Source organism: Sparus aurata, chromosome 11, assembly GCF_900880675.1.
Source record: "Sparus aurata chromosome 11, fSpaAur1.1, whole genome shotgun sequence".
Classification (NCBI taxonomy): domain Eukaryota; kingdom Metazoa; phylum Chordata; class Actinopteri; order Spariformes; family Sparidae; genus Sparus; species Sparus aurata.
In genome coordinates this window covers 18,141,698-18,165,219 of record NC_044197.1, presented here as the reverse complement: position 1 = coordinate 18,165,219, position 23,522 = coordinate 18,141,698, and the positions used below count along the sequence as shown (strand labels likewise).

Genomic DNA, 23,522 nt, shown 5'->3' with positions numbered 1-23,522 from the left:
GAATCTGCTCTGATCCGAGAATTTTACTGACAGGAGAAGAGCTCAGAAAATACTTTTTAACTTTTTGGATTAAAAAGTAGATTTATCTTGCACCTAACTAAATACAAATATTATATATATAAATATAATCAATAAAATCGTTAACTATAAGAAATATACTGCAATATGACAGGTTTGATCCACACTCAGAATTTCTCTGTATTCTCGGTGAGAGCATTTCACACAACAGAAACTAGAAAGAAATGTGGTGCATGAGAACACTCTTTTTCTCGTTTTTCTCATCACAACTTCCGTCAATGTGCTTTTAAGCAAGGCACTGAACGCCCCATCACTGGCTCAGTGGATAACAGGAGACTTTTGCTGGATCAGGTCTCTCTCGGGTGTGAATAAGTGGAAATGTGAAGAGGAAGCACTATGTGAAAGTCTCTTCAGTCGAATTCCCATTGATGAAAATCCAGAATCATGAAAGTACAATGATATTTTCTATATATAAAGTAAATATTGAACTGTGTAATAATCAGTTACAGCTACAACTCAATTTTGGAGGTTTCACTCAACATTTGTATGTTTAATTGAACAAACTTTTATAGGTTTGCAGTCAGCTCTCTCTAGTTTTCTCAAGCTCAAAAACAAAGACAGGTGGCCTCGTACTTTCTGCACAAGCTCATCAAAGGAGTTATTATTCAGTTTCCAACATTTCTCTGATGTGCCAAGGTAAACATGTCTGTGCCAGGGCCACAACAACTTTCCTCTGACAGTACCCAGTACATAATGATGCCCAGAAGAGGTGATTTGTTGAGTTTCTGAGCAGAAACAAAATCCCAGAAGCTTTTCATTTTTTGGATGAGGATGCGTGTGACACACAAGTACTTTAATGGACATCCTCCTGAGGCAGCCCGTCACAGCATCTGCATCTCAAAAACAAGCAGGTGATGTGTGGTTGTGCTTCCTGCTGTTCAAAAACGCTGCTCTGCCATTTATCACTGTCCCTGCTGTTTTCTGCTTTATACCTGCTGGAAGCATCATGTAAACTTTATTGAATCTGTGTGTGATGATTAGAGCCATTAAACTTATAAACTGACGCTGTTTGAGTCTGTTGAGTAATTACAAATCTTCGGTCATAAATCTTTATCTTTTTCATAACACTGAATATGTCACAGTGCAGTTTAACTATGATGAAAGTATCATGACTGTAAATATATTGATGTGGACCCCAGGAGGAAATTATAAGTGATAATTGAAATGAAATGAGTCGTAATGTTCCCTTCTTTAACACCTGCAACTCAGCAGGTACGTTCACAGCAGCACTTGCCGGGCATGAAACTTGAACAGATGCTCCAACAAACATAATGAATGCAGATGCTTTCATGAAGAATGAAAGAAGTGGCTGAATGTTTTTTTTTTTTCCAGTAATTCGTCACCCATCAGCAGTGTCCCTACATGTTATTCTGACTGGACTGTGACTAACTTGTATTCCAGGCCACTGGATACCGTGATATTTGTGCTCCTACATCAGTCCGTACTGCCTGTGGAGGGCAGTTATTGATTGATCTTTCTGCTTCAGATGACTTTTAAAAGTTGTACATTTTTCAGACAGGAGATTGACTTTCAAGGCCTCAATGTGAAAAGGCCAGGGCTAATAATTGTTTTATGACATTTCACAGATTCACGTTTTACACACAGACACATATATTTGCGGTAAGTTGATACCATCTAATTTATTGGTTGGGCTGTAGTCCATAAATGTTCCTCGTGTAGCTTTACTAATATAAAAAAAGGAGAAATAAAAATGTCATTGAATGATTGAAACACACGCTGTTTTTGACCTTAACTATTATGAGCAGAGCGCGTTCTTAAAAATATCTAACTTTGTTCGCAAAGTAATGAAACTGACTCAAAGCCAAAGTCATTTAGCTTTTTCTGGCTATAGCAACATTTCAAAATTCATCTTCTGTCTCTCTTTATTGATTTTCTTCACCAGTGATGTTCCAAATCTATTACAGTTTAAATTGGATCTAAGTGACGTTTGCTTAGACACATTGTGGCTCTTATTCAATCAAAAGTCTTTGTTGGCAGACGATAAGTGTGCTCATTCTCATCAGACACAAACCTGCTGTTTGTGTCTCAGGCCTGTCGCATTTCCATCAGCTGGTGAGTGATGCTGCAGATTTATCATGGCCTTATGTCCTCGACAGTCTCCTTTGATGGGTTACTACTCCATAACATTTATATGTGTAAAGACAGGCATAAACATGATTTAAGCCCAAGTGAATCAATATGCTGCATGTTTGAGTGAGTAGCAGTCGGGCAGGGGAAACATCAAAGAGAATAGAATTAAATCAGAAGTCAAACTGAATCCAGAAGTGTTTGAGAAGAAAAACAGATCTCAATACAATGTGGAGACACCTTTCATAAGTCAGAGAGTAACCAGACCTCAGACATGTGAGAACGTATCAACACAAGTGACAAATACTGAAAAGTGTGGACACTAGTCTCCCAAAGCCAGACCTCTCTGCACAGCACTGTGTCATCGCTGGCTGTGCCAACTCTAATTCTGGTAAAGGGGGAAAAACGCTCTGGCTTGTTCGCATCTCCCTAAACCAATCACAATGGTCTTGGGTGGTGTTTAACCTAGGATGCAGTGAAGCTACACCCTGCAAAATGATGTTGGGGGAAAAGTAGGTTTGGACGTGGTGAGATGAGCCTTGGCATTAACAAAAGAAGGCTAAATCCCTGCAAAAGAAAATGTTAGCAAGTAAGTCTACGTTCATGCTATCAACGTGTAGGTTGGGGGTTGTTGCTTCATGGAGCGATGGGGATTTTGAAAACAGTGGTGGTCTGCTGTCTGCATAATATTCAGCATTTGATTTACTGCGACAGTAGATCCAATAGAATCCATCATCGACCTCCAATTAATGTCTCCTATTGATTTTTGATTGATTCTCCCTGAAACCTGCTGAACTGAGGTCTCTGATGCAGAAAATATCTCAATCTCAATTACATTAACTGATAAAATAAAGGTTATATATGAACATGCATTTCCAATAAGGTAAGAGTTGCACCTTTCAAAGAATTGCACAAATTGTGACTCCCCACGTGTCTGATAAATACAGCATGTGGGGCCGAATGTGTTATATCTGTATGTGGAAAACAGGGATAAATCTGGCCCTCTGCTCAGAGGAAGCGATCTGTCGATGTTTGATCTTTTGCCTCTAATGCACCTTTGTTGTCACATCGCATAGATCAGGTGAAAAAAACAACATAAGCCTGCTCTGTCGGGTCTACTGATTTCATTTCATCAAAGGTCACACTGTTTCAGGGAATTGGGCCCCAGTGTGTGCTTGTTACTAGTTATGAAGCACACACACACCATGACACAACAGTATATTATTCATCAATACTGTGATGGTTTCTTATTGGTTATTTCGGCTATTGTATTGGGAACGCGTATCATTTGGGAATGGATTGCTACTGACTATTTTACAAAACAAAACTTTAAAAAAAGAGATCCACGATGGAGATGGGTTTGCCCTTCGAGATCATACATAGAAAATGGCATCATTTATAATAAGTAGTTCTTTAAACACAGGTGTACTTTCCAGCTTGGCAGTCTAAAACTCTCTGGGACTTTTTGCAGCCCAAAACAGTGTTAAAGGGCCTGCTCTCTCTACTGTGAGCCTGCACACCCCCTGAGATATGGAGTGAGGATGAAGGAGATTGGATTTCACAAATATTTTAGGGAGAGAGACCTTTGAAAATGGTGGCCTCGTTCGACGAAAAGGGTTTTCATTCCGGGATTAGTCCAGTGTCGGGTGATAGGGTTGTTCTGTTGTGCAAATTTGCCCTCTGGTGCTTTCCACTCAAATTTGACTTGAAGTTTGGGAAATTGTGCCAGAGGTGTGGAGCTGGCAGACTCTAGCTTGAGCTGCTGAGAATTGAATCAGCAACATAAGGCTGAATACTTGGACCTATAGGGCACATCTGATTTATAAGGGCCTTTACTGAAACGGACAGATCTGCAGTGGCGCAAGGGTGTGGCTGCATGAAAATGCTCAGAAGCGGGTTCTACTTCTACTGAGGCAAAAAAAGCCTACCAAAGATAATGAACGCACATGCCATAATCGATTATGTTAATGTGGTTCCCTTCTCCTCAGGTCGATGGACACAAAATCAGTTGGCAGTGATCGGCTGATTTGCATCATGATAAACAGCAGAGATGAATATACTGCAACGCTAGAGAGCCATGAACACAGAAACAGATCTTATTATGCAAACTCCCTCAGTAATCCAAGAGATGATCAAAAACAAAATTATGTTTTTTCAGATTAATAGTCAAGACAAAAACACAGAGTTAAGAGTGATGCTTGAGATTATAACATGTTTACATACACAGAACTGAGTGAGTAACTCAGTAGTTTGCAATAATAAGTCGTAATTGGACTTTTCCCTACTGACTGACTGACTTTTCTTCGAGTGACAAACGTTTAACATAATGCTCTCTCAACATTAACCTGGTGACTCTTTTAAGATCTGGATCGATTTCAGTTACACAAAAAGCTATTTACTGGATGGACATTATGATGAAAAAGAGCCACTTTACAAAGATAGAAGACACACCCCATTTATACTGAATTTACATTCTTGACAGCACCAATTTACTATGCCATTAAGAGTGCTGCCTATTCTCCCGCACCATGCATAAGTGGAGCGGAGAGGAGAGTCTGGGCCAGAGGAAGCATATTTGTAGATGATTTGTTTCACAAGTTGTTCTACTGCTGTATAAGGGTGCAATAAATTATAGACTTGTACTGCTTTTCCTTTTCCTTTTCCTTTCTCTTTTAGGTCAAAATAATACCCTTTATATTGTCATAGCTCATAAAACACATTGTGCATTAAGTCAAATTGTGTAGTAAATTCTGGTTAAGGTCTCTCTTTAGCTAAGCCTAATGCTTTAAGTCCAAATACACAATAAATCAGATTTATATTCGGCCCTCTACCCACTTGTTCTCTTTAAGTTTCACTCTGAGACCTTTTCCAGGTGAAATAAGTTCAAGTGCTCTTAGAGTTCACGAGCCACAAGTCGACACAACATACTGCAGGCTGTAAATAAGCATGTTGATATTCCTAGAAAAATGGCCTGGCCCGACATGTTTAAGGTGAATCAATTGAACTAATAAATTCTCTGTTAGTCAGCTCTTGCTTGCAGGCAGATGGCTTGAGGGCAAAAACAAACTCGCATTATCGCCGCAAAGAAGGCTCGCCCGGTGTAAAGCTGCTCCAGTGTGTCATTTGATGTACCGAACCAAAGGAGGCGTGGTGTTTGTTTTAATGTTTTTCCCCCAGTTTCCACTTGTTAATCTAAAAATGTATCCGGTGATTGTTTATATATCATATGGATATGTTTTTTGCTCTAGATTACATAATTACATGATCGCCATCAGTGAACAGACGACCCTGTCTAACTCTCACTCGCGAGGAAGGATACTGTTTTCTGGTGGAAAGTTCACTGAAGTCTTGCTCAGGAGGGCTGACCGTCGTGGTGATTTGTTTCAAGACAAGTTGCCAGAGACAAAAACAACAACAACACAATAGCGTGTTTAGTTTTTTGATCTAAACTGCATCACCTTATCATATCACAGATGCTGTTTTTCGGGCAGAAATGTGACAAGGAGTCGGTAGGACAGAAGGGGTGAGAGACACTTTTCCACCTACAGATGCTGTATTTTTTTCCTCATATAATATGCTGAAGACACGATTACATGACTTTTGTTTAGTCTCGTAACTTTGCTTTGTGTGTTGAAATATGGGACATTTCTCTTTTATTTGATGATTGAAGGATTTGTTTAGTTGACAGACCGACACACACCTGTCCCACGCTGTCACACAAACGCCGTCTCGCCTCTGCTGCGGCTGTGTTAACAACTCCAGTGACGGATCACAGGTGGAAGGAAACTGTCCCCCGTCTCCACCTCTGTAACTTTCACACAGACGGCGAGGTGGAGTTGTAGCACATGATTTCGCCTTCAAAGGGCAGTGTGAATGGGGCTTATGATAAATGAGAGAATAAAAACAGGCCTGAACAGAACAAGTTGTTGTTGTGTAAACAGCTTTAGTTGTTTGTGTGTTGACTCAACTGTATGGTAACTTTTAAAGTTGATTTTTGTTTCACTGGTGTTTTTCGTATTTTATTGGAAGGTATTTCTAATATTTTGTCCACATTATTTACATTTATAAATGTCGATCACAGCAATCTCCAAATCACAGACTCGAATGTGACATCAGTCATGCATCAACACAGGTTTGTCACTACAGTACTGTTTTATTGATTGACATTACAACACACCACAGTTTCCATTTTCTCCACACGTAATAATATGTATAATGGAAGCTGGAGCTGGTTGCATGTGGAATTGATTATGGCTGCAACTAATAATTATCTACAGTATTGATTGATCTGTCGACTTTTTTTTATTGATGGTCTGTTAATATTTCAGTGGCAATGAGTAAACCTCGCATTATCTAATGCGAGGTTTACTCATTTACACATCTAATAGAGACTATCTTATGGTGAGATCACACCAGCTGCTGCTGATGTTCATGTTCTGAATCACGAGTACTCAGCAATGATTCCTCATCATTATGAGACCACAACCATTTTCAAAATCAGTACACACCTGTAAGGTTTCATGACTGCACCTTACACAGTTGTAATCGCGGGGACAAAATCCTGTCCCATCAGACAGGGTGAAAACAACACCTGGACTGGGTTACAGTAATCTGCAACTTGAAATAAAGGTGAGCCAGGGGTGTCTAACTGTGTGTGCACATATAAGTATGTGTGAATGTATGTATATATGAGCATTATTTTAACTATTGTCTGTCTTTGTATGTTTTTCATGGAAAAATTACAAATATTTGTTGATTTATATTCCCTTTGCGCATCTGATGGACAATTATTTCCTACATTTAATAGCCTGACATTTTACAAGCTGCTATGGTGTTTCACAGGCGGATGTTGAAGAGCACTTGATGTGCAGGGAATATAGCAGCACTTCAAAGACACTGAGGTGATTAATTTGGAGTTGCCTTCGAATTTGACTCGTGATGAAAAATACTGAAGTATGATGTGCAGGCCATAAAGACATCAGAAAACAGAACCATCCCTTTGAGTTTCTTGCTTCCGTTTGAAGGAGCTCCTATGATAATCAATTACTCACGGTTTGGCCTGAGTTGAAAGGCTGAATGTACCCGGGGCACCAGCAGACGCCCCCGTTCCACCTGTTCCATTTATGCTGCTGTTCATGCGTGAACTGAATGATGATATTTTCTCACATGCTTGTGTTAACATGCCTCACGTGTCTAATTTCTACACCTGCTATATTAGTTTTTCTTTTATCCTCTGGGTTGAAATTGGTTACTGGCTGTGTCTCTGTTGAGCTGCTGAGCGAGATATACCTTGGAGCTTGGTGCATACACTAGTCGCTATGTAAATGAGCTACTGAGTGACATCACTGGAGGAAAATTATCAGATTAAAAGCAGCTTCCTCTGGAGCCACAACAGTACTTCATGCTACTTGTTCACAGTAGTACTCCCAAATACCTGAAGCACACTTAAAGCGAAACTCTCGCCCTGACAGGCAGGAGAGTAATGGTGAACCGCTCCTCAAATGTGCCTGTCAGGACGCACTCGGGGATCGACACGTTTTGCCTGCCATGACAGCGACGGGCAGGAGGTGAAGCAGCTAACGTGAGTAGTTCAAAAACCTTCTTTTTCATAAATTCTGTGTACACAAACAATGTTCTCAATGCTCTTGTTCATAAGTAGAAACCCTAGTGATGCTACGAGCAAAGTTTCATGTTGTGTCAAGCCTTTTTAGTGTTCTAAAAATAGCGATTTTGATGCTAGCATGTCTTGCCCCATGCACTCCCGTTCAAAATTAACGTGCCCAAAACCGAAACTACGGTAAATCTTAAAAGTGCCTCTTTCGTCGTAATTATGCTTTCACACGAAGGTTTGACTCATATTCAATCCCAAATAAAGCCTCAGTTGCGAGAGTTTCGCGAGAGTTTCGCTTTAAATGGGTAAAATTGGTGGCGTTAGCCTTTAAGGATTAACTGGTGGATATAGACACCATATAGAGCCAAATAATTCCCTCATGAGTTGGTAGACACCAAAACAGATGGTCTCACAGAGCTAATAGTGTGGCGGCACACTTTAAAGTCTTGTTAAATGTTATTCCCATTAATTAAAAAAAAAAAAATACTGTTGTGGCAGCAGGGAACATTCCCAAGAGTAGATCTCACTCTTCTTTTTATATCTCAAATGTTTCCTAATTTAATTAGAGAAGTCAGGTGTGTGTTTTAATGAATACATTAAATCAAACTGAAGCCCTGAATAAAAGCTAACAAATAAAAAGGAAAAGCTTTTTCAATAAAGCTTCGTACTGTAGCTATCAACGGAAAAATGCATTATGGATCTTTTACTCCTTTCCATCCATTTCTTCCTCTAAGCCAGGCCTGTTCAATACTGTTTTAGAAGTGAGGTACCAAGGGGCTGAACTTTTACATTTCCTGTCTGATCTGTAAAACTCAGGATTTACATGTGCTAAAACAATATCAACTTTTGTTATGTTACTAGTTTTCAAAGAAAAAAACAATGCACCTTTTAATAATGGAAGAAGGTTGCCAGTTTGATTCCTGAAAAGTTTTCTTTTGTGTTTAGCAGCAGACATAACTAATGAATGGACTAATTAAGCCTACTAACAAAATGATCAAGGGGCTGAAATGAGGGTGCTACATGGCTGCATTTGGCCCATGGACTGTCAGCAGAATAGGTCTGCTCTAAGCTATTATATTTGACTATTCTCTCATATTGCAGGGTAATATCACAGAATATAGCCTCCTCCTGGTGTCTAGAGAACTTTCACACAAACAGATTAAGTGAGCCATGAGGTACCACTCCTTCTTGTCTGACTCATCCACGAACCAACTGCTAACCAACGTGCTTTCAGGTCAATTACCTGCACCTGCAAAACAGTCCCTACTCCTCAGGAAGACATCCTCACCAACACCACCACATGATGATCAGGTTTAGGGTTGATGCTGATGCCATTTCACAAGTTAACTTAGCTTCCAATTAAAGCCATGGCCAAGAATTGGGATGGACTTTTCTGCAGTAGTTTGTCTCAGTTTATTCAGGTCTAACTCCATGATTACATCAGGCGAAGCAGCTTTGCCTTTTAGAAATGTTTGTTTAACTGAAACGCCAGTCTGTTATCCTCTGGAGACACATCATCGCCCAAAAACCATAAACTCTGTTTATGATTATCCACTTATGAAGATCAAATTTTTCATGTTTAAGTCAGTGAAACTCTTTTCAGCTAAAGATTAAAGTGTTGGGATGATTAACGATGTCCTTATGCTCCATGCCAAATACATCAGATCCATTAAAGCTGGCTAGGTTGAAAATTAACTCTGCGAATTAAAAAATAAATATAACTGTTCTCTGTATTCAGTCAGTCAGTGAGATTTATCTTCAACTAGTTTATGATCTCACAAAAGCTTTAGTCATAAAAAATCTCCACAGTCTTAATTTAAAACAATGATTTCTGAGAATATAAAAGTCACTTTTAAGATCACTATTTTGGAACACTCAGATACTCATGTCTTGTGTTTTTATTGACCAGCGGTGCGGTGAGTGGGTAAATGATACCCATCAGTCAGCAAATTTGTTTCGCCATCTTTGCTGATGCAAAATCTCAGTGACAAAATCAATCAGCACATCTGTCATTGTCCCCGACTTTAGAACAAAACGATATTTTGGCACAAAAACACACAAAGTAGTGCCATTACTCTCATGATTTGTCGCTTAGTCATCTAAATTTAGCTGATTGGCCTTGACAAACTGAAGCCAACAATCAGAAATTGATAAAGAAGTGTCTACATTTTGTTTAATGGAAATTTAGATCTGTTTGCTTCTGAAGTGGTGAAACTGCTGATATGATATTTGATTGCTGGACTTCAGTAGTGCTTATAAAGTAATTAATTTGTTGCATTAAAGTAAGTAATTCCCTCTATTCTTTAATAAATAAATGTCTTGTGTAATAAGGTTCCTGTTTGGATTCCATTTTGCATATTGCTGTGACTGAGCAGGCTTTACTTACTACTTTACTTTCAATGTTCCTCGTCTCAATTAGCCAGTCACTTATTCACAAGGATAACATGACACCTAATTATCTGTTTTTCTCTGGCAGGATCTCATTACCATTAATTCCTTTCTGTCAGCCATGACCTGTTGTACTGTCAGCCTCTGCTCGCAGGTAACACTGACACTGTGACCTCTGAACCATAAAACTGATGACTCTGAAGGCACAAGAAGGCGTTGCAGTCATTATCACCATCAGTCATCATACTGACACATGCTCTACCGTCTACAGTATTTTTTGTGTCAAGGCTGATGTTGACCATTGTTACATGCATGTTGACAGATGATGCATTTAAAAAATCATCTTTTGTCATTGAAGATGCAAGTTATGAATGTGTAGGCCCTGGATCGATCTAAATCTGTACTACGAACCGGTCGATGGCCCGATCTTAAATAAATAATCAGTTGACTGAAGCGTGGCTGCTTAGTCTGCACAGTGTCTCCAATCTCTTTTAAGGTCAAAGGTCAAAGCAAGACTCTCACCAGTTTTATGGAAATGGCTCATTTTAATTTCTAATGGAAAAATGAATGACTACATTAAACAAATGGTAAGAGCTGGATTGCGGATCGGATTGCACCAAATCGTTCCTTATTAAAAATGTATCGACCCTGAATTGTATCAAGGCTCTTTATGTAGGGGATAGATGCACATGCCTAATATTGACACATTTCATTCTGATGATACTCTTTAAGAATGCATTGTCTAGCAGAGTGGGACTCGGGCCACATTTCCCTTCCAAACTCTACTTAAGCCTTGAAAGTAAGTAGGTCCATCACTTATTATCAGTTATCACTTCAAATCACTAATTCACTTTATTTTCAGTCAGAGAACTTGAATGCACCATGTCAATTGACATAATGGAACCAAATTTGAACCCGGATGTCATTTTACCAAACCTGGCACAGCCGGGGTCCCATCGGCTCCTGACGGGTTCAGGTTGGGTATCCTTAATCTGATCTGTACTATATTTGTTTCAGCCAAGTACTTGCTCATCATCAATTATTAATTTACACTACTAACCCTTAATGGAATCAAACAAGCAAAAGGCCATAACATGATCCTAAATGTGAAATACATCAGGTTGCAATGTCCGTGAAGAAAGGTAAACAGTGTCAGTGATTGTTTGAATCAGATTATGAGTAAGATATGCTGCATCAGAAATTCTGCATCTCCTCCAATATTTTTGATGCTACATTTACACAGGTTTTGAAGATTGGTGCAGTTAATTTTCAAAAGTGCAAATTATGTAAAAATAGAAATGCGTGCAGATGTTGAAGCCTTCTCCGGCCAGCGGTTGTCTTTATGTCAAAAGCATGCTGTAAAACATCCTGAAGCCAAATGAAATGAAAAGCTGATCCACAGCCAGTGTAAACGCACCATCTACTCAGTTTGTTCAAGCAACTGTAATGTACACTGTTAAGATCAATAAAAGCGAAACAGTATAAAAACATGTTTGCTCACAGACTTCCAGTTTATAGAAATCCTTCCTCTATAAATAACTGCAGCATTAGCAGGGACCTATTACTAAGCAAAAACAGCCATTATCCCCATCAGTTAAGCCAATAAAACAGTCTCTAAATTCATCTGGTGTGGCTTTGACTGATTGTAGCCATCTGGTAGAAAGTGCAGACCAGCTCAGGCTCAGGAACATTGATATGGATGATTTTATGAACACGTCTGTGCAGCGAGCTGTAAAATATTCAAGGTTTTGCCTTTGGCTAATTTGTTTAAACAGGAGCTCAAGCTTCTCTGGGCTGCAGTAACTCCATATGCTGGGGGTGCAGCTTTGTTTCTGGGGAAAAAGCTCTAATCACCACAACATTCACAGTCATTAGAGGCAGGATTGATTATGGATCTGCAGCATGTGCTCGAGCCCAGCACATCTTTAACTAAGCAGTTAGTGAACGTTGTGACATGGGGTTTTGTGTTAGTACAGTATACAGTTAACATAGAGAGGAAACCAATGAAGGTTCACAAACTTAAAGGCAAAGAGTGAAACTGTCAAAATGGCCTGATGAACGGAACACTCAGCTGTTTGGGAAATCAGTTTCACACTTCTCAGAAGCAGAGCTGACACTGTTTAACCGTCACTCTTCACTAACAGCGTCATCCTCACAATGAATTTTTTTAATAGGACCAGGATCGTTTCATTAGAACCAGAGAGATTGTTATCATAAGTGCTTAGTAATTTGTCGAGGTAATTAAAGCTCCCTCTGGAGCCAGGAAACATCAAACGTCATACAATATGTAGTACTACCTCAAGAACTGTTAGCAGACTTTGATGTCTACAATCAATGGAGTTAACCCCTTACAACTCAATCAAATGTTTTTGAAATGCAAGTAATCTAAAAGAAGGAAGCAAGAACCTGGTATGTGTATAATGTAAGCAGCAAGAGGGGAAGAACAGGTAACAGTGTAAAGCAAAACTAACAGAGGCAACCTTTTTTAACTTCAGCATCTGCAATTTCAGGCAATGTAATGGACACAATAGATTAATTATGGTATGCATATGTGGGATTATGGATGTGGATATTCCAGTATATGCTGATCACATCTATTATCTAATCAGTGATAACAGTTCAGCAGCCAGTTACTGTAGCACTGATGGAGAGCAAAGCGTCTGTTCTCATTCGTCAGTTAACATTGCTTGGTGTAAGCTATTTTCAAAAATGTTCACAAATGATACTTTTAAGAAGTGATGGGGACAAAGACGACCATGTCAGAGGTGGCGATATAAAACAGAGAAAAGAAGAAAAGCTACCTAAAGAAGAATTTCACTGATGAAAAGATGGCCCTTACAAAAAAGGGTGCAGGCGAAATGGAGAGAAATGTAACATTGTATATTTGCATATATAACCATGTTCTCTACATGAAATAAGTCATTGTGATAAACTGAATTGAAGACAAAGGTGGAAACAGGTTTACTTTTGAGGGGCGTGCAAAAGTCATCACTCTAGTTTTATTTCTTCACTGTGAAGTCCGTTGTGATGTCTGATGTAAGTCCAGAAGGGCCTGACCTCTTTCAGTTGTTTTGTGGCGATGATAACTAAGAAACAGGAAACGAAGTTAATGATGCAAATGCATTGAAATTAAATTGCAGAAAGCCAGGCCTTGTGGCCCCTAGGTCCCAAACATCATTAATGTAGAAAATTAAAGGACTTTATCACAGTCTCCGAGAGAATAATCGGGAGCAGGAATGGAGAATAAACAGCTTTGTTAATGGTATTAAACAGAATTCTAGATGCATCAGTGAGCCTGGAGAAGCTGTACACAAACACACCCGTGGACACTTCACTTGTATTGGAGGTGATCCGATCCATATTCACCAATCAAAGCAGCCTTTTATCATACAGCACATTCTGCAATTATCTAGTTGGCATGTGCAAGCTAAGCAAATTAGCTTCCATTCAGTCCAGTATAGCCTCATTGCAATTCAGTCCGGTCTCGGGTCAGGAGCATGAGACCTTTTACTGAGTCACTGTAAACTGAGATAGAAAATGTGATACCTCCAAATGTTGACATCTACAGACAATCAGGGAAGAGACGGTTCTTTACGGTCCATTTTTGATTTTTTGTGGTTCTATGAGTGTACAATGTGTAATTCGAAATTGTTTTGCGTGGTTGATTGTCAAGTCGTCTGTTCTCAAATGCCATTAAAACCCCATTATATAAAATCTATTGTACAAGGGGTAATTACAGTGTTTCTTATTTATTTATTTATTTATTTACTTATTTATTTATTTAGTAAAGACTCGCTTAGTATTGATCTTAGCTTTCATGCAACTACAGTGACAGGCTCTGACATGATGAGATTGTTGAGGCTGGAGCAACAGCGGTCCACCACAAATGGTAACACAATAATCAAAGCCAACGGCCTCCATGCACCGAACCGGCCGTCTGTTTTAATGTAATTGGTTTATGATTTACTGAAACACATGAGTCACTAACAGCCTTATACCTAACGGCTGTAATCAAAAACCAAGCTTGGCCTCTGTTCAGCACGGCGGTTAACTTTGATGTGCAACGGCCCTTTTATTACAACTTGGCTGCATAGTTTCTATACCAACCTTTATTGATTTATCACTGTAGCTGCTCCATTAAATCCCAACTCCATGTGAAAAGCCAGCACACATCTGTGTGCTTGGATGAGCTGCAAAGCGTTCAGCATCTCGCAGGCTGAACAGCGTCTTCATAACATTTGTTGCCAGGGCAAACAGAGTTGCTACGCAGGGCTCAAGTCCAACAAAGTACAAACATACTCAATTAAAGCCCAAGTCAGGTAAGCTGACTGTAGGATAGTATCGAGTGACTGTGTAGATGAATGTCAGTAAATGGCGCTACAACGATAGTGCTTATCTTACTGCAGTAAAAAGGGAACATTCACTGTGTAATTTTCCTGCTCTGGGGAATATCAGCCCCAACTTGAAACTGTCTAACATTCCCTGTTGACAGACTTTTCCAGACTGCTGAAAGAGCTGCAGATGCTGCAGCTTGATCTGAAGATAAGGAATCCATTTTCAGCAACAATGATCCATTCAGGGTAATCACAAAAAGAACATGCTGCAAATGAGGGGAAATAGCATTAACTGCGGGTTGCAGCTGTTTTTGTCAGAAGCACCACGGGTGTGCATAGAAGATAATTCTCTGGGAGGATTTCCATAGAAACCACAGCACGACAGAGTACTTCTCTTTCAGTTGCTTACCCAAACCGATTAGCTAACAAGCAGTGAGTCTAAGCCAGGATGCTGCTGGCTGTGAACCATGACTTCTCTCCCTGTGTGGTAATTAGAAAGCAGCCTGTCATTTTGTGACATCAGGGCATTAGCGGCATGCAGGTATTTTTGTGTCCACTGAAAGGTTTGGACTCATAAAATCTATGCAGTAAAATTGTTTGATTACTTTATTGAACCATCTACCCACAAAGATCAAAATTCTTCTGTGACTGAGAATGAAATACACAGATTGAACAGCTGTTAAGTTTTAACGTTTTTGTCCAGTCCCACATGTGTACTCAAGGGTCACAGTAGTGTGTCAGCTTTCAGATGATTGATGATTTCTATCCCCATGCTGGCTTGAGAAGTGAATGAGTAACACTTCCTCTCTGCTAAACAACTTCTGCTCATTTACCGTCTTCAGGCGGAGATTTATGTCAGACCGAAGCCAACGTGTTCTTGGCAGCTCTGACTGGTTTGTAGCTGTTTAAATATAAATAACTGCTATTCTGAGAAAGGAGATACAAGGTCTGCACACGTTGTCTCATGGGAGAATAATGATTACATGATCCTTTGTTGATACCTACAAAAGATATTCTCTTTATTCCTCCCCTCAGATATCAGACACATCTGATATCAGTGTGTCTGTCAGGGAACTAAAAAAGGGGCAGGTTGTTTGAATGTAACCTTGTTATAATGTTGAGTGTTTACTAAGAGAAAGATTACACATCACTGAATTAAAATGGATTGCTCCACCCAACTTAATTCTAACATAGAGATTAGATGTAGCTGAATATATATATATATATATATATATATATATATATATATATATATATATATATATACAATCATGAGAAAAGATAATTATATTGTGTGTAAACTAGTGCATGGTGCAGGGGTCTTTTACCTGGAAGTTTTCGTAAACAAACATTGAAATTGGTGTACGGAAACTGTTTTACAGTTTGGCAGAAAGGCACTCTTGTTTTGGGGAGTTGTCAAAGAATCTGAGATAAAAGCCTGTAATAACATACATGAACATAAATCTTAGTTAACTCAACAAAGCCAAAAACACCACATAAGGAGGAGGGTAGGGTGGTGGAGGGAGCTTCAACAGCAATCCAGTTGAACAGGAAATTAGCCAGCGACTGTGAAGCCTATGAACAGCTGATGCACTACACTGGGAATTGAACTAGGATGTTTTAAATAACAAGCATCCTCCTCTGCTGTATGAAGGTTAGAACCAAAAATGGTGCTCTCAGCAAAATGATGACAAACCATTTGTTCCTCTGAAAGAGTGATGAGTTATCATGTTTACACAGCTGTTTTCTCTGACCTGTCACTCTCCATCTGCGCTGTCACACACATCGGCCTATCTCGTTACATTTCAATTTAGACAGCACGTCCTCGTGTTTCTCCTCCTCGTGGCTGAGGCTCTTACAGTAAATGCAGACAGCATTAGATTTCAGATTTTTTCCTTTCCACATTTCATGCAAGCTCCAAGTTGCTCTCAGAAGCTGTGCAGTATAGTAATTCACTGTTTGAACAATTGCCAACATTCCTCCGTGACAGCAGGGAGGGGAGGAAAGTAATTTAACAATCCTTCAACAAGAGGAGCAGGGTTCGAGCCCCCATGTTGGCAAACATCCGCCTTCTTGAATTGAGCTCTTAAAGCAATACACTAAAACTCCTACTGGCTCCAGAAAATAAGCACAGTTAGCTATCACAGCATTTTATTTAAACTACACTGGCTGCCAAGATGTTCTTCAGGTTTGACTTAAGATGCCTAATTGTACTTTTTAATAACATTGTCCAACTCAGTAGACTACAGCATAATAATACCGTCTAAGCGTCAACTGTGATCATTAAATATTCAACAAGATATTTGTTCTTTCAGAGGTTTTATTCTGTGAGTGAATGTTAGTAATAACTGTTCTTTTAATTATTGTTGATGTATAATCCTTTCTAAAATGTGCTGTTAAGTGGCAACACGAGGCGTGACCCGATGAGGCGGACAAGAAGGTAACTACTCAAATGTCAAACAACGTGTTGAAGTGATTGTCTCGAAATGACTCGAATTGAGCTTTGAGTTCTAGGAAAATGTTGTCAGTATAATTATCTTAATTAGAGTTATTATGCAAGTCTGTGGGAGGCACGGAGAATTAATAAGTCAATCACGGCTAAAGTTAAACATCTGCAGTGAACGATCACAGCTGCTGACGAACATAAACAAAAGCTGCACAGTAAAGAATCTAATTAATGGTTACTTAAAAAATTAAATGGCAGTTAAACACACATGCAATTTATGACTCTTGGAGGATGTAAATAGTGTAGGGAGTGGGAGTAGTTGTCATCACTGTTAATCCTAACCCACTGATGTAAATCAGGTAGGAATGACCATCGACAAGTTAATGTCAAACAGGCTAAATTCCACTGCACGAAGCAATGCCGTGTTACCAACATCTAGTGGCGGCATGTAAAGAAGGAAGGTGTCGGAGGCAGAGCCCAGTGCATTCCTATGAAAGCAGCTCAGTGTGTGTTTAGAAGCCAGTGATGCTCGTCTTCCTGGCTATGAAAATACCTGGATTGCCAACCGAGCTGGCTAACTTCAGGTTAAGTGCCCCGCCAACTTGAATTGGGTACAAAACTAATGATTTTGTATTGTCATATAGCAGAAACATGGACTGCAGGGAAAAACATGTTCATCAGCCAGCCATGTAGTTTTAACAGGACACACGGTTTACAAAGTACAACTAACTGAGATCTTCAGCCACTTTAGACGTACTTGTGACCGTCACTCGGTTCAATGCTTTATACCGTAGGATCTTACAGCTCTGCAGGCCTAGTCATTTCTTCATGAGGGTAGAAGCCAGAGCTGCTCCTTGTTCTTTCCTGGAGCAAGAAGTTAGTACTTTACTAACTGTACACAATATCTATCAGCATCACTGCTACAGTGAGAGACACATAATAGACCTTGTAATATCCTCCAAAATGTACAATGTACAAAAATGATTGATATGCGAAGTTACATAGCAGTCTCATAACTGTAATGCCAAGTCGTTACAATATAATGAATTGAATGACAATATTCAGGTTACTACTGGGTCCATACAATCGCCATTTATTGTGGTGTTTTTGTTTCTGTGCTTGTTGAAGCAGGTTGCTGAAAAGCCCTTGTCTTCACTCTACATGCTGCCAGCTGATTTCTTCAGTACATTGTGGTGCATGGCCCCTGCTTGTGCTAATCTCTTTGATTGTTTTCTCGTATTTTGCCCTGTGGATTCTAACATACTTTTCACTCTTTTGCCTTCAGCGCTCTTGTTTCTTCTACCAGCCGCTACGTTTCCAATTACCCAGCTTTCAGCACCTCTGCAGCTAACAACTTTTCCCTGAGTTCCCCTGAGCTCCACACGCCACGCTTTCCACCAGCGCCACTGTGAGCTACTTCTCCACCTCTTCTTCTCCAGCGGATTCTCTGGCCAGAGCCTGTCACTCCTCACACCTGCATACTCCCTGTGAAGCTTCAATACATTTCCTTGCTACACGACTCCCTGCCTTGTTTTCCGCTTCTGGGTTCAACTATTACTACCAATTGTAACAGAACCATCTGGCCATAAATTAGGCAACAATCTCAGAGAGAATGTATGAAACTAAAATTATGTCCAGATCACGCGAAATGCCTCTAGAAAAATCTGAATCTCTTTTTCATCTTTTCTTTGCATCTGATCCTGCTACCGTCAGCAAAGAGGGAGCTGTCCAAGGTCCTGACCCTGGTTCATTCAAGCAGTCATGTTTACTTGAAAGTTTCAGGACAATAACTGAACCCGCCTGTTCTTTGAAATTACCCTCTTTGTGTAATTATACCAAATACACTTTACTCTTGTTTCTGTCTATTTGTGATGTTCCTTTCTGAGAACTAGCTGTGAGAGAAAACAGATGTCCAGGTACCAAGTGGTTATGATACAAACATGCCCCACCTGTGTTCTCTGGGTAAGACTGTGGTACTGCTTTTTGCTTCACAGTTTCATTTAAGTCAAATACAATAAATTAGAGGTGAGTGACCTCCTCTGTGTTTGGGGGCTGAGTCAGAGTCATTAAGTTTCCTTTGCTCTAAATGTTTTATTCTAGTCTTGAATTGTTCTCTCTAAGTAGTTCAGCTTCTGTGGTGTTTTGTTCTTTGATACGCCCCCTACCTTCTATTTGTGTTTCTGTATATCTTTCAATTAATATGGTACAAATTATTTCAAGGAAGTCCTGTTTCAATATCTTTTGTAACTTAGGTAGTTGTGTAATCATCCTTTCTTCCCCCTATAGAGTCATACATGTTGTAACAGTTATGAGTGATATTTGCCGTAATGTTGCACTGAAACAGATTTTAAACACTGTGTCCAGTGTGTGACACTGGCTTAAAAAGCTGCTTTGGAGCTGAACCACAGGAATGACTTATGTGTCTGTTTTGTGTCACAGCTGACCCTCGCTGACAGCTTCTTGGCTCTTTGGCTTCACTCAATGACCACCAGCGCTCACTGAGCATGAAGAGATAACAAGCTGCATGGAACTTCAGTCACCTGGCCTTTTCAAAGGGCCATTGACCTGACAACATGGTGGGCTGTACCAGAAGCTTTTCTACTCCATTTCTCTCCTGAGTATCTCACCTGCTTTGGGAAAGGATTAAAGGAATTTACGCAGCCAGCCGCCCCTGCTGACGAGTGAAGCGGGAGAATTTTTTCCTTTCCTTTTATAGTCTGTCAGACATGAAAAAGTGGTAAATCAAAAATAAAAAGGCTCTTGGTAAAACCCCTGCCAGCCCTCTTCAATTCTTGAACCCTCTGAGCAGCCTCTGAACCAGATGCCTTATTCATTGTTGTTGCAGCTGCTGAAAAAAAATAGGTCGACAATAAAATCAGCCATACTGAGTTTTTGGTTAAAATGCTCCTTAAGCTTAGCTAACTTTCTTCTTCAACTTAGCGTATTGTTCAAGTACGCCAACAAAGTACAACTGAGGGTTGTAGAACAGGGATCAAACTTTTTACCAATTCATCCTCTGGGGACACTGAATGAAGCTACAGAATGTCACGGCAGTCATCTAATGCTTGTACAAATACAGATACATTGAGGGAAAGTTGAGGGATCATTAAAAGTCACAAATTCATAGGATATATAATCTGAACACTTGTTAAATTGTATGGCATAGCTAAAACAATTAAGTAACAGTAAAAGATAAAAAGTAGTAAAATAACTTTTACAAGACATCTACAGGCCAGACTAAAAAATACTCTGTGTGAAGCCAATTATGCCATTAGTTGAAATCATGACAGGTAAGAGGAACAAAATAATGTGTTATTTCTCCTTGGCCCTACATCTGTCCATCAAGCTCATCCCACGACAATTATGTTTTATGTACTGATAATCAGGGCACATCCTGATGGTTTTAAATAAGGGAAGACTTCAAGGTGACTGTGGCAGACAAAATGGCTCTGTGCCATTTGGCTATCATCCTCAAAGAGTTATTGCAGTCTGAAAATGCATTCTCATCTATTTCACTATAATATCTAGCTAATGGATTCCAAGCCTTCAGATCACCAAGGGCCCCACAGGGATGTCCAGACACTATTCAAACTGTGCTTTAGAGCTTTAAATTCAGAGGGAGTAATTGGATTAGGGGTTCTTTCACTGAGACATGGTGTAGACTAGCTGTGAATCTTTTATGATAGAGGAAAATAAAACAATATATGGCTGTGAAATTTGGATGAGATGGCCACACTTTGTTCTGTTTCTTTTATTTTCACAAACTTTCTTGACTTTACTCCTTGTTCAGACCCTTCAACAAAGGCAATATTCCTTCAGAGGACACAGAAAAACACACTGAAGTTTAGAAGTCCAGTCACGAGCAGAGCCAGGTTGCTCTCTTTATTTCACAGTACCATGCTAAGCAGCAGCTGCATCCTTTCAAAAGCCTGGCCTATATAACCTTGAGCTGCATGTCCTGAATGCTATATTTTGTCCGTATGGCCTGACTACATCAATCACTGTAAACTGGTTAATGGCTGGAAATCTACTGTACATTTATATTCCTTTAGACGGGGAACAACAAACCTGCAGCACAGGACTATAAAAGTATCTCACTGTATCCTGATTATTGCTTCACATGCTCCAGCAGATATGGTGAGAACTGGTGGTGCATCAAAGGATAGAAGCTCTTTAAATAAGGCGAAAACAATAAATTAACACTACTTCACTTGAGTCTTCCATCTGCAACAAGACAAAAGAAGGAGCAAGCCAGTAAAGGTTTATTATTCTCTCCGTTGATTAATCAATTTTCCCCAGCAGTAATGCATCTCCGCCAGGCTCAAAATGCCACAACCTAAAATTATGAGGCGCACAATTATTTTCGTTCAGCTGTGAGAAGCTCCCTGACTTCCTCTGTTTTTATCAGGACACTGCATCAGATCCTTGAACTAAAAGGAAATAAAGGTTTTGATATGTGACTTTTATATCTATTGAACTGACGATGTGGCGATGATAAAGTGTGACATTTTTTGTTAACAGGAAAAAGAGGACAAGGGAGGGGATGTATAAAAGGAAAATAGAAAAGATTAGAACAGGCCTGTTGGGGTAATGTTGGAGATGTTTTTGTTTAACAGATTTTGGTACATTACATCTTTGAGGCAAACTACTCATTGCTGTTATAAGTCAAACACTGATGGCAGTACAGTGCTATTTTTAAATCTGAAGTGGAATTGAAGAAATTTGTGTTTCTGTATGTCGAGCTTCAGTGTCTGTCACTGCTTTGTTTGGTGCTTGTACTGTGCATTGACAATAGATCTAATAGGAATTGAGATAGGAGGGAATATGATTGTTCTTACATTCAAAGCTTCTACTGAGGCTTTATAATGAAGCCGAGGATACCTCTTGCCGTATCATATGAGGTTATCAACCTAGAAAAATAGAAAAATCCTCAATTTGAATACAAATGATAAAAAATAAATTCATCAACCATCAATCAAATTTGTCAGGAATCTTGAACCCCAAGCAAATAAATAATATACAGTATATGTAGTTTTTTGTAAAAACTTTAGAAATGTATCATAATAATATGAAAGTGGAAAACAAATGTTATTTGTTATTGTGGTTATATCGATCCTTAGATAACTGTGAGAAATTCTGAAGAATGATAGTTTATTGTTGGGTGTCATTCATCGGTCATCAAATACAAAGCTTTCTGTCAACAATGTGAATAAAACTTCAGAGTATGAATTATTCAGCACAGCCCATTGGAGTGTGCAATCAAACAATCATTTTTGTCTTCTAATGATTCCATTATATCAACTGAGGTGAGTTTAAACTGAAATAAACCATTTTAGCATGGATAAAAACTCAGCTTACTGGATGAAAAATACAAAATATACAGTTATATACCAGTTTCTCATCTCCATTAGCTCCACTCCAGTGCTACAGAAGACAAGGCATCACCTCTGCCACACACTCTACTAAATCTGTACTAACAGCTCTTGACAGTGTGATTTAGTCTGTGTTGCTTGATTTCACTACTACAAAACAGTAATCTTCACATAATAGGGCTCTTCAGCTACAGCTTGATTGTCGTGTTTTGGCAGAATTAAACCGTATAATTCAGGTTTTATGAACTACATGAATGACCGATGCTGTAAACAACTAGTTCTATAAATAACTATACAATCATCGAGATAAAAAGACTGATTACAGAGCATCTGGAAATAAGAAACTGAACAGAAACACTGAAAAATATCTGAAAACCACTGAAGGAAAAGTTTACTTATAAATTCCCAAAAAACCATTTCAGGTGAATTAAAGTGAGGGAAGGCAAATGCATCTAATTGAATATTGGAAATCCATTAAGAAAACCCATTTAAGTAGTCTGTCTGAGGCACTTAAATTTCCCTTTTAATTACAGGAGGAATGAGTGAGTAAAATAGTGGATTATTCCCAGGTCATCCCACCTTTAATGACAAGGACAACACTTTAAGGTCAACAAAGTCTACGTTAGGAGGAGGCACAGATTAATAGATAGTCAAAAAGGTCAACTTCACATCGGACTGTCAAACCAAAATTCAATGTCATCTATTCAATGATCATTAACCGCATGTTTATTATAACACGCATAATGGTTAGTTCCTCTAACCTTGATGACATTTTAGCCTAAACTACGGTGTTGCCTTAACTTTAATAAAGTACTGATAATAATCCAAACCAGGCCCATTTCCTTTAGCTAACCGAGTAGTTTTTGTGCCAAGACCTAGCCAAAACTTAGCCATAATGTCACATCATGAAACTCATTTTTCAACAGTGACATGTGTGACACTGTGACTTGACTTTCCCCTTTGTTAACATTTGCCTCCTGTCTCACTTGCTCCTTCTTCGCCACCACTTCGTAGACTGTAGTGTTGCTACTTTTGCGATGGGAAATTTTTCAATTTTATTTGACACTCTTTAAAAAAAAAACTTTCCTGTGAGTTAATTTACTCTCACACCCTTGTAAATCTCCCTCTTTTTCACAGCCCAGTGTTGGCTGGCATGTCAAGGCCTTCATGGCATTGTACTCATTCTTACAAAACAAATCGTGTAA

At 39.3% G+C, this 23,522-nt stretch overlaps 1 long non-coding RNA gene across 2 annotated transcripts; it reads left to right on the top strand.

Moving 5' to 3' along the window:
* Nucleotides 1-7,456: 7,456 nt before the first annotated feature.
* LOC115590953 (uncharacterized) lies at nucleotides 7,457-19,718 on the top strand. Of its 2 annotated transcripts, XR_003985865.1 has the most exons (3): nucleotides 7,457-7,747; nucleotides 10,254-10,319; nucleotides 19,385-19,718. It is a non-coding gene; the product is annotated as an uncharacterized LOC115590953 (long non-coding RNA). The 2 variants fall into 2 exon arrangements; XR_003985864.1 differs by lacking the exon at nucleotides 10,254-10,319 and having other exon boundaries at nucleotides 7,461-7,747.
* The last annotated feature ends 3,804 nt before the right edge of the window (nucleotides 19,719-23,522 follow it).